Source organism: Triticum dicoccoides, chromosome 2B (assembly GCF_002162155.2).
Source record: "Triticum dicoccoides isolate Atlit2015 ecotype Zavitan chromosome 2B, WEW_v2.0, whole genome shotgun sequence".
Lineage (NCBI taxonomy): Eukaryota > Viridiplantae > Streptophyta > Magnoliopsida > Poales > Poaceae > Triticum > Triticum dicoccoides.
In genome coordinates this window covers 647,033,498-647,043,240 of record NC_041383.1, presented here as the reverse complement: position 1 = coordinate 647,043,240, position 9,743 = coordinate 647,033,498, and positions in this window count along the sequence as shown.

Sequence of the window (9,743 nt, the reverse complement as noted above, 5' to 3'; positions counted from 1 at the left end):
ACGTGGGGGGAAGGGGAGAATCGGGGCCCAGGCCATCACCGGAGCAGCCAAGGGCGGCGGCGGAGGAGCAAGGAAGGGGGAGAAGCTGCCCGGGGAGAGGAGGAGCGAGGGGAAAGGAGAGCCATGTTATCCCATGCTGTGGGGCTCTTAATCACGGAATAGGATGAGGGGCGCGTGAGGAAGCCCATGTCTACCAAGCCACTCGGCAGTCCAGCATTGATCGTATGCGATCATTCTTTATTAGTGGTTTTTTTCTTTGCGAATATTAGGTACTAGTGTGTTGCCGAGCTAGATCCCATCTAGGTGAGACGGTGGGACATGCGAACCGAGTGCCTATCTTTGAGTTATGTATAAAATAGGCGTTCAAAAAAAGAAGGCAAAAAATTCAAAATAACTCCGAATAAATACTAGACTGTCTCAGAAAAATGTTTCAATTTTTGTATTCATGTTTCTCAAAGGAAAATTTTCTTTCGTGTTTGTTGTCTCGGAGCGCACGGCCCAGGGTAGCAGTACCAGGCACTGCCCAGCGTACACCTGTCCATGGCCCACCCGTCAGTGAGACAGCACTTCCCGTAATAATCTCTACCTACTAATAAAGCACCGATCGTTTCTGGTCGTACGTCGTCGGCGATTTTTTAGAAAAGTCCTTGTGCTTTTTCAAAATTGAACCTGCAGTCCTTTCTTTAGTGGATTCTAAGAAAACTTTCTCTTTTACAAAAATAACCTTGGAAACCCAGCCCGAACTGGACCTCTCCGCCTCCCGCAGCTTCCTCCTGCCCGAGCTCCCCTCGCGCCCGAAGCCACCTCGCCGGCGACCCCACACCTCCGCCGCGCCCCGCCGTCGGAGCTTCGGCCACTCGGCCACCTCGCCCCTCTCCTCCTTCCTCTCGATCTCATCTCACCTCTGTCTCTCTTTCTCGCTGAGCAGGGATCTCCAGGAGGGCCATGGCGCCATCGGCCCTCAATCTCACCAGATCCGACCGCCTCCATGCCAAATCCGTCATAAATGGATCCATCCCGGCCAGATCCGCCCGGATCCGACCGGGCCCCGCCATCCTCGCCACTGGAGCGCCGCCCGCCGCCCGTAGGCAACCTTGGCTCGCCGTCGTCAGGATCTGGGCAACACGGGCTCGCAGCCTCGGGCGTCGGATCCATCGATCCCGAACCTCGCCATTGCAGGATACGAGAAGGAGATAATCAATTTTGTGTACGCCTACTTATGGAGAACATAGAATAGAGATTTTTGGCCCAATCTCCGCCGCCTCGCTGACTCCACCTCGCCTCGGGTCACCTCCCACTGCCATTGGGCTTCCTTCGCCCAATCGACAACCTCTGTAGCTACAACACCCAGCGCGGTGTCTTCTGTTGCGGACCAGGTGGAGATGTGAGCTCGCCAAGGAAAGATCAGGGGAGGGAGGGCTACCGCGCGCATCCATACCAGATCAGGCAGTCGGCGTGCGTATCCGTGCCTGATGCGGGCGCCAAGGTCGAGGCTGGATGGAGGAGAATGCAGTGGTTGCTTGGCTGTGGAGGGGAAGGGAGTATGGGCTGTTGTCGTTGTGGAGTAATAGGAGGTCGAATCATGAGAAGACGAAGGTATACGGAGCACGGGACGGCAGCTTCATCGTCTTGTGTTGGTGCGGCTGGAGCTCATGTGGCTGTCATAGCTGGGAGTGGAGCATGACCGGGCGTTGGTAGGAGGGAGCTGAGAAAGAGTAGGAGGAGAGCTGCGTGTTGAGGTAGCAGAAGGAGGAAGATGGAGGCGTAGTAGCACTGAGTGGTGTGGGCTTGTGGAGGAATAGTGATGTGTGGACAAGAGAAGGGGCATCTACTGGGCGGTGAGATGATGAATTCTGGGAATCGGTGCTGCCCCTACTGGTTTTTTTTAACGAGCTGCTACTACTAGACGTTGTGCTGTATTACTAGAAGCAGCTAGATGTTGCTCTACGAGCTAGCATTATAAAAGAATTTCCCCACACAAAAAATACAAATAATTTGTGCCGATGAGCTCCGATAATGATTTCTTGACTGTTGTTTGTCGTCATGTAGTAGTTTATTGGGCATGCCGACCGTGTGTCACAAATAAATTATCATTATATAATAGTAATTTGTTGGCCATGCAGACCGTATATCACAAATAAATTATCATTATATAATAGTAATTAAAATATATGTGACTGAAATATTAGAAAAAATATTTATTACTTAATGGAGAAGAAATTTTGCCCTCACCAGGATAAAATGAAAGTGCAGAGCTAAAATAGGTCATGACGAACGTTGTTAGGGTACGTCCAAATTTCATGGTCCAAAGTGTAACCTTATTTCTAAGGATTACAAAAATTGAATTAAAAAAAGTGTTGCATAATGGCACGTGGAGAATGTTGTATTTTATTTTGGGGAATTATTTTTATTTTGTTAGTCAAGATTTTGCCAATTTTCATTATGCCACTCTAGATTTAGACCACTTTTGCTACTCTTAGTTTTTGACAATTATCACAATTGTCATTTCCGTGGCAAAAACAAAATTTTCTGAGTGGCAATTATGATAATTAGGAATCGCAATTGTGATAATCGTCAAAAGTTAAGAGTGGCAAAAATAAAATAAATTATTTTGCTTTTGCAACAGAATGACAATTGTGATAATTGTCAAAAAATAAGAGTGAAAAAAGTGAAATGTCAAAATCTAGAGTGGCATACATTTTTTTGGCAAAATTTAAAGTGGCAAAAACAAAAATGTTCCTTTTATTTTTCACCCGGTGCAACGCACGGGCATTTTTACTAGTAATAATAAAAGAAAAAGAAGACCATAGACCCGCAGGAGTGGAGGCAATCAAAACCGTTGATTTGAAATAAAGCAGCGGTACTGAGTAGATCGGCGCCGTCCGCTCCGTGGCCGCTCCGCTATTTATACGCCCCCAACCCCTCCCCTCCAGAGCACACCACCACAAGCTAGCAGCTTCCTTCTTCCCACCCAAAACCAACCACTCTCTTTTTTGCTTTTGGTAGACGTACGCGACCCGAGTGCTGCTATTTCGTTTCGTTTTGATTCTCTGGTTCTGCTGTTTTGATGTCTCTCTTGCGATGGTTTGGTTTTCTTGAACTGAATGTTCTCCGTGATTCTTGATGCGCCGGTGATGGCAAGAGCTCGGTGAGCAAGAGCGCTGCCTGCATGCGTGCCGGATGTATCAGGCCGGCCGCAGATCGTAGCTCGACTGCCTGAGGCAGGTTTTCGTTGTTCTTCCCCGTCAGGAGCTTTGTGTGGCTGATCGTTGAGCACTTGGTGCAACATCTTCCGGCTTTTTCAGTCACACTTATTCTTCTTGTTTTCCTCTTCTTGTGGTGCTCTTGCGTTTCAACTTTCTTTTACCGGCAAGACGACATACGGGCGTGGAGACGAGGTTCAAGAACCGGTTCGTCTACTCGTCCGAGCGGAGCGGGTCATGTTCCAGATCTGTGTGCTGTTCAAAACCCTGCACGCCCCATCGTTTGCTCTGTGTTTTTCTTGAGTTTTTCTCCGTCCGGAGTGCTGCGCACATCCGCGGCTTCTTTTTTCCGTTTCTTCTCGTTCGGAATGGTCTCCCCCATGATTCGCGCTTCTTGCGACCATACATACATAAGCCGATGATGATGCATAGATATGCAGATGTGCTCCGCACAAGTGACCGCAATCAATTTCCCAATCTGAGGCGCCGTACGTCGTTGCTCAACATGTTCGTTTCTTTGCGAGAGGACTTTCCCCCATGATTCGTGTTTCTGGCGACCATACATACGATACGACACGCCGGTGAGGATGCATATATCTGCAGATGTGCTACGCACAGTGATAGCAGTTAATTAATTTCTTCATCTGAGGCGCCGTCGTTTCGCAACCTGTTGGTGTTCGTTTGATGATGATGCATACAACCAGTGGATTTCTTTCTTTCTTGGTCGAGATGCCAAGACCTTCTTTTCTCCTCCGTGCTCCATGATGCTCTGATCGCCTGGTCCGGTCGCACAACAGCTGAGAGAGAGGCAGGCTTCTTTGTAATTTTGTCTGGACGTTGGCATCGGGGTCAGAGAAGATCAACCTGACATGCGCTCTGCCCATGATTTATTCTCTTTTTTCTGCCTTTTTCCCTTGCCATTGGAAGTTGTTGGTCTTGGGGTTTTTTCTTTTACACGTACGGGTGCCAAGATCAATGCAAGCAGTTGTACATGCCACCATGCATGCAGTCTTCCCTGCCCTGGCATGCTTTTGCTTTTTCGTTGGCCTTTTTCTTGGACGATCTCTTGTTACCTCAGTGATGCAAATTAGCTGTGACAGATAGACCTGATGCTCTGACCTTGATTCGCGGCGCGGCGAGATTAATTTCACAACAGCTGAGAGGCTTTTACTGCTGAAGATTCTTCGTCTACCTTTGCTAAGATGTCCGGGTGGCAAGAAATGGTCTTCTGGACTGGACGTACCAGAAACATTCTTTCAGCTGTCTTTTACTTCTCTGAGGGCGTTTCCAGAATTCTCTTCTCTCATGAAGGATTATTTGTTTTTTCTTTTGCCAATGATGCATAAATACATGAATAAGTAAAATATCCGACTCACCCTATGCGGAAAACTTTTAACATCGCTGAGGCATTCACAAATTGAATTTTCATTATTTCTTTTGCCAAGAAATCCTCTGGACGTAGTACCAGGGACATTGTTTCAGTATTTTAGTTCTATGTGTTTATTTCATCCCGTTTCCAGAATTCGCTCCTCTCACGTACCATTATTTTCGTCCTGCCTATGATGCACAAAAACATGAATAAGTAAAATACTCTGACTCACCCCATGCGGAGAACTTTTAACATCGCTGAGGCATTCACTAGTTTAATTTGCAGCCTTGTGTTTTTCTTCTTGGCGGTTGATGTATTTTGCTTATGAACGCACTGGTGTGCCGCGTGGAAGATAGCCATACCGCTGAGGCCATTTAAGCATCTGACATTCAACTAGTAGGAGCATCAATTTGATCAAAAAAAATCCAGGGGCTGATGATGTGAGGCTTCACCGCTTCATTACATCTTCTACCCGATGATGCTTTGATCGCTCGTCCGGGGATTTTGTCTGGACGTTGGCATTGGGCGAAGATCAAGCTGGGCTGCGCTCTGTCCATGGCCATGCTTTTACTCTCTTTCTTTTTCTGCCCCTCCTGCAGCCAGTGTTCCTTTCTTTTCCCTTGCCCTGCTTCTTCGTGTTCGGTCTTTGGTCGGTAGGGCTCTGTCCTCTTTTTCGTTTGCTTTTTTATTGGACGATCTCATCTTACCTCATTGATGTCAGGGTGGCAGCCTTGAAGCCTGCCTGCCTGCTGCCTTACGCGCCAAGAAAATGAGCACGCACCAGAAACGTCCATCTACAGTTTCTTTTACTCATCTGTTTTTCTCTCTCCCATTCGATTTGGTTTCCTTTGACCGTGCCAATGATGCTTAAATACATGAATAAGTAAAATACTCCGACTCACACCTTGCGGAAATCTTTTTATATAACTGAGGCATTCAGTAAATTAATTTGAACCCTTGAGTTTTTCTTCTTCTGTATGCACTTTCTATCCAGTTTTCCCAATCTGAGGTGCAGGACGGACCGTCGTTTCCAACGGTTTCGTTCCCATTTTTCGCTTATATGTGCCGATGATGTGATCATGTAGTCTGAACCAGTGGGGGATATTCTTCTCTCCGCCGGCACAATTTCACTCTCTCTGTTCAACCGTGCTCGACGATGATATGCTCTGAGAGGTAGGCTGCTTCTTTCTTTTTTGTCAGGACGTTGGCATTGGGATCAGATAAGATCAACCTACTGCAGTGAGGCTGCGTTCTGTCCATGCTTTATTCGCTTTTTCTGCCCCTCTTTCAGCCAGGGCAGGGGCTATCTGCCTTTCCCTTGCCCTACTCCTCTGTTTTTCCCTCTCCCATTGCATTTAATCTCCTTTAACCGTGCCAATGATGCTTAAATACATGATAAGTAAAATACTCCGACTTACCCCATGCGGAAAACTTTTTATATAACTGAGGCATTCAGCAAATTAATTTGAACCCTTGAGTTTTTCTTCTTCTGAATGTACTTTCTATCCAGCTTTCTTCACTTCTTTTTTACCAAAAAGAGGCTACTGAGTGCTGACTGGATAGATCAAATTAATTAACGTCTATGATGAAGTGTCCTTAGCGGGTTGATGCTAGCTAGTATGTGAAAATCCAATGACATTTCTGAGACATCTTAGATTGCTTTCATGAATTATCTTTTGTTATCTTGTCCGTTGATGTATTTTGTTCTGTATCGCACTGATTCCACTAGTAGTGCCGTTCTGATTTTTCGTTCGGATAAAGTGGGGTTCATGTTTTGGTGCTCGTTCTGTTTTGTTTTTTCATGGAAGAATTTCCTTAGAGAATTTCTAAAATGGGCCAATGATTAGAGATACAATCCAACCTTGAATCAACGTGCTGTTATTTGGTATGAGAAGACCATGACTAAATGAGGCCTCAAATACATATGTTGCTTAACCTTGACTCCTTGAGTATGCTATAAGAGTTGTAATTTATGTTCTGTGATGGGCAATATAGTTCAAATTCGTTTTGCTTCTGAAATTCTGTACAAAACTGGCCAAACTCTGTACAAACTGGCCAAAGACTTACTCTGTTTTTTATAATGTTCTGTACAAAAATGTTCCTATGAATTGTTGCATTGGCCAGTGATGGAGCACTGAATTCTACTGACAACTCTGACACTTGAGTTACCTGAAGTGCAATATAGAACACTAATGCGTCTAGGCCTTCTCCTTTTCTCAGTAATACTGGTTCTTGTTTTCGTGGAACTTACATTTAAACATGAGCTACTCCTATTTGTACCCAAGTGAAGTTTCTCTCTTCGTTGATTTTCCTAAAACCTCTGCTATTCATTGTCCAACAAACTTGTGCTGTAAACTGTACATTGCATGGCCGTGGGCAACCTGTTCTTCTCTTTGCCGTACTAGTGCTCTTGTTCAGTTGTCTCTGTTGGTTTGTGTCTCTGGCAAATTGGGTACCCGTGAACCATTTATAGGTCTAACTTCCTTACTCTCAATGACCACAATGTGCTTATTTTGAATGGGTAATTTGTGCAGTGTTGGCAGCTTTCATCTTTTAAATGAATTCATCTTCTCCACCTGACCAGCTTTCAAATTTTCAGCATTTATAATTTTCTTAGGGGCTGATGATGTGAAACACGGTTCAATTTGATCTAAGGGCCTGATATCTTGCCCATTTTCAACATGTAAACTTCATTTCCCCTGAGGCCATAGATGAGAATACTTCTTACAGTACATTTTGCTGATTAGTTCTTTCACTGTTGAATGCTGAATTTCTGTTAGTTGTTACATCATCATTCTGTGCAAATTCTATGCTTCCATTGCTCTACATTGCTTTTTTACGGAGTAATCGCTTAGCGGTTTCTCGGAGGCCATGAACTTTTCTCTCTTTTTATCCAATTATCTTCGTTGGTTTTGCTGTAAACTTAGCAGTTTGATGCTTGCTAGTGTGTGAAATTGAAATACATGCCTGAGACATCCTGATTTTCTTTGATTGCTTGCATGAATTAATTTTGGTTTTGTTGGCCGTTGATGTAGTACTAGTAGTATCTCAGTATCGTACTGAAGATAGAAGAATGTGCAACGTGGAGGATAGCAATACAGTGAGGCCATTCAATTTTTATGGCATGCAGATGACTTTGTTGGTGCTTATATTATGTGTTCATTTACCCTTCAACTCCCTACCTTGGGTATTTTTATTTCAGGCCAATGATTAGAAAGATTGTACCTTGAACCAATGTGCTTTCCGGCCGTTGGTATGAGAATCCATAACTATATGAGGCCTATAGAACTTTGTGTGTGCGTGGCTGTGCTATATGAGTAGTAATTTATCTTGCTGTACAGAATTGTTCAAACGTTGCCTTACGAAATTCGCCTAGAATGTTTTGTAGAAATTCTAGCTAGTCATTGGATTTTAATTCTAGCTAGTCTTTTGTTGTTGTTTTTTTCCAATACTGTACTGAAAAGAGCTGGCCGGCTTGCATCTCCATCTTGTCCGTGACTCTTCTGTTCCGTTTCTTTTCGTTCGGAATGGTCTCAGTGAGTCGCTTCCCATCCGCTGATGCTGATGCATATATTTGCAGATGTGCTACGCACAAGTGATAGCAATTAATTTCTTCATCTGAGGCGCCAGACTCACTGTTGTTTTCCATCCTTTCGTTTCTCGTTGGGCTCGGAGAAGATCAACTTCTGCTGGATGCGTTGCGAATATTTCGTGAAGATCAACTTCTCCACGAGACTCTTTCGAATGAGTTGGTTTGTGCAGTGTTGGTATCTTTCATCTTTACATGACTCTACGAGACCTCAAACCTTCAATGCTGAGGTATGGTTTAAGCTGGGCCAAAGGATGCCTCAGCTTGCATCTGCCCACTTGAATTTAGAGAGTGGTGGTTATCTTTACCTCTGGACCGAAACATATGGCTGTCGCTGCTGCTTATCATGCCTGGCACTTATGGAATGAGAGGAATCGCCACATTTTTGCAACTCTGCATCGAATGCTGATGCTATTGTTTGTAAGATCAAAGCTGACTTAGATTTAGTGGATGTAGCCCTTTTAAACTGCTGTTAATGTATAGACTGCGCTGGCTGGGCGACCGTAACTCTCTTCTGTAAATCCCTTATTTTAATGCAAAGGCAGAGTTCCTGCCATTTCGGCTTAAAAGAAAATGAGACCTCAAACCTTAAACCTTGAACCAATGCTGCATAACTTTGCGTATGCATGGCCGTGCTAGAAGAAAATTAATTTATCTTTCTGTGATGACCGAAAGACTGTTTGAAATCGTTTTTCTGCTGAAACTTTCTTCAATTGTAACTAGAATTTCATTGGTTTTCTGTGATCATAGCAGCAATAAATATTTTTGATTGGCCAGCAAGCTGACATATTAATACACATATTCTGAGAGAGTATGTTCAGGAACAAAGTTTTGCTTTAGTTGTTTTCAGAAGACTTTTGGTGATGTTAGAACAAATTCTATTTGTTTCCATAAAATTCTTCAAAAATGTTAGCTGGTCAATTGTTGGTCTCGTTGATTATTTTTCATGGTTTGTCATTGAATATTAATTTTTCCCAGGAAAATAATGATATCAAGTAATTAGTGATTGTTCCCTGGAAAATAATGATATCTTTAATTGATCAGCTTACATATTTCAAGAATGCCCAATTTTTAAAGATTTTCCAATAATGAGTCTACCCTTGCCTCATCCCTAGAAGAGGCGATACGATGACTATATACCCAATCCAATTCGTAGAGCACCCGCGAGGTTTCTGTACATATTCCGCCAAAGTGGTGGCTGTCGCAAAAACTACTACTGCAATATTTTGTTTCAAACCAACTCATGCCTCCGCTTTGTATTTCAAAGCAACCAACACCGTATCAACCAACACATTGCTAGGGTAAGCAGCACATCAAGCCCAAAAGAAAAAGATGAAGAAACAAATGCCAACAACGACAGCTCCACAAAGCACGGATGACCCGCCACCGCTGCACCCTCCGGAAACAAACACCACAGCCCGAGGCTCCGATCCACCGCGCAGCACCTCCAAAAAGGGATGCGACACCAACGACGCTGCTGCTCGGACGTGTCCTAGTGCACCGGCACGCGCAGGGGATTGGGGGATGGCTACCACTGACACCCTCCAGGAAGGAATGGTGGCACCCGTCGATGTCATCCCTC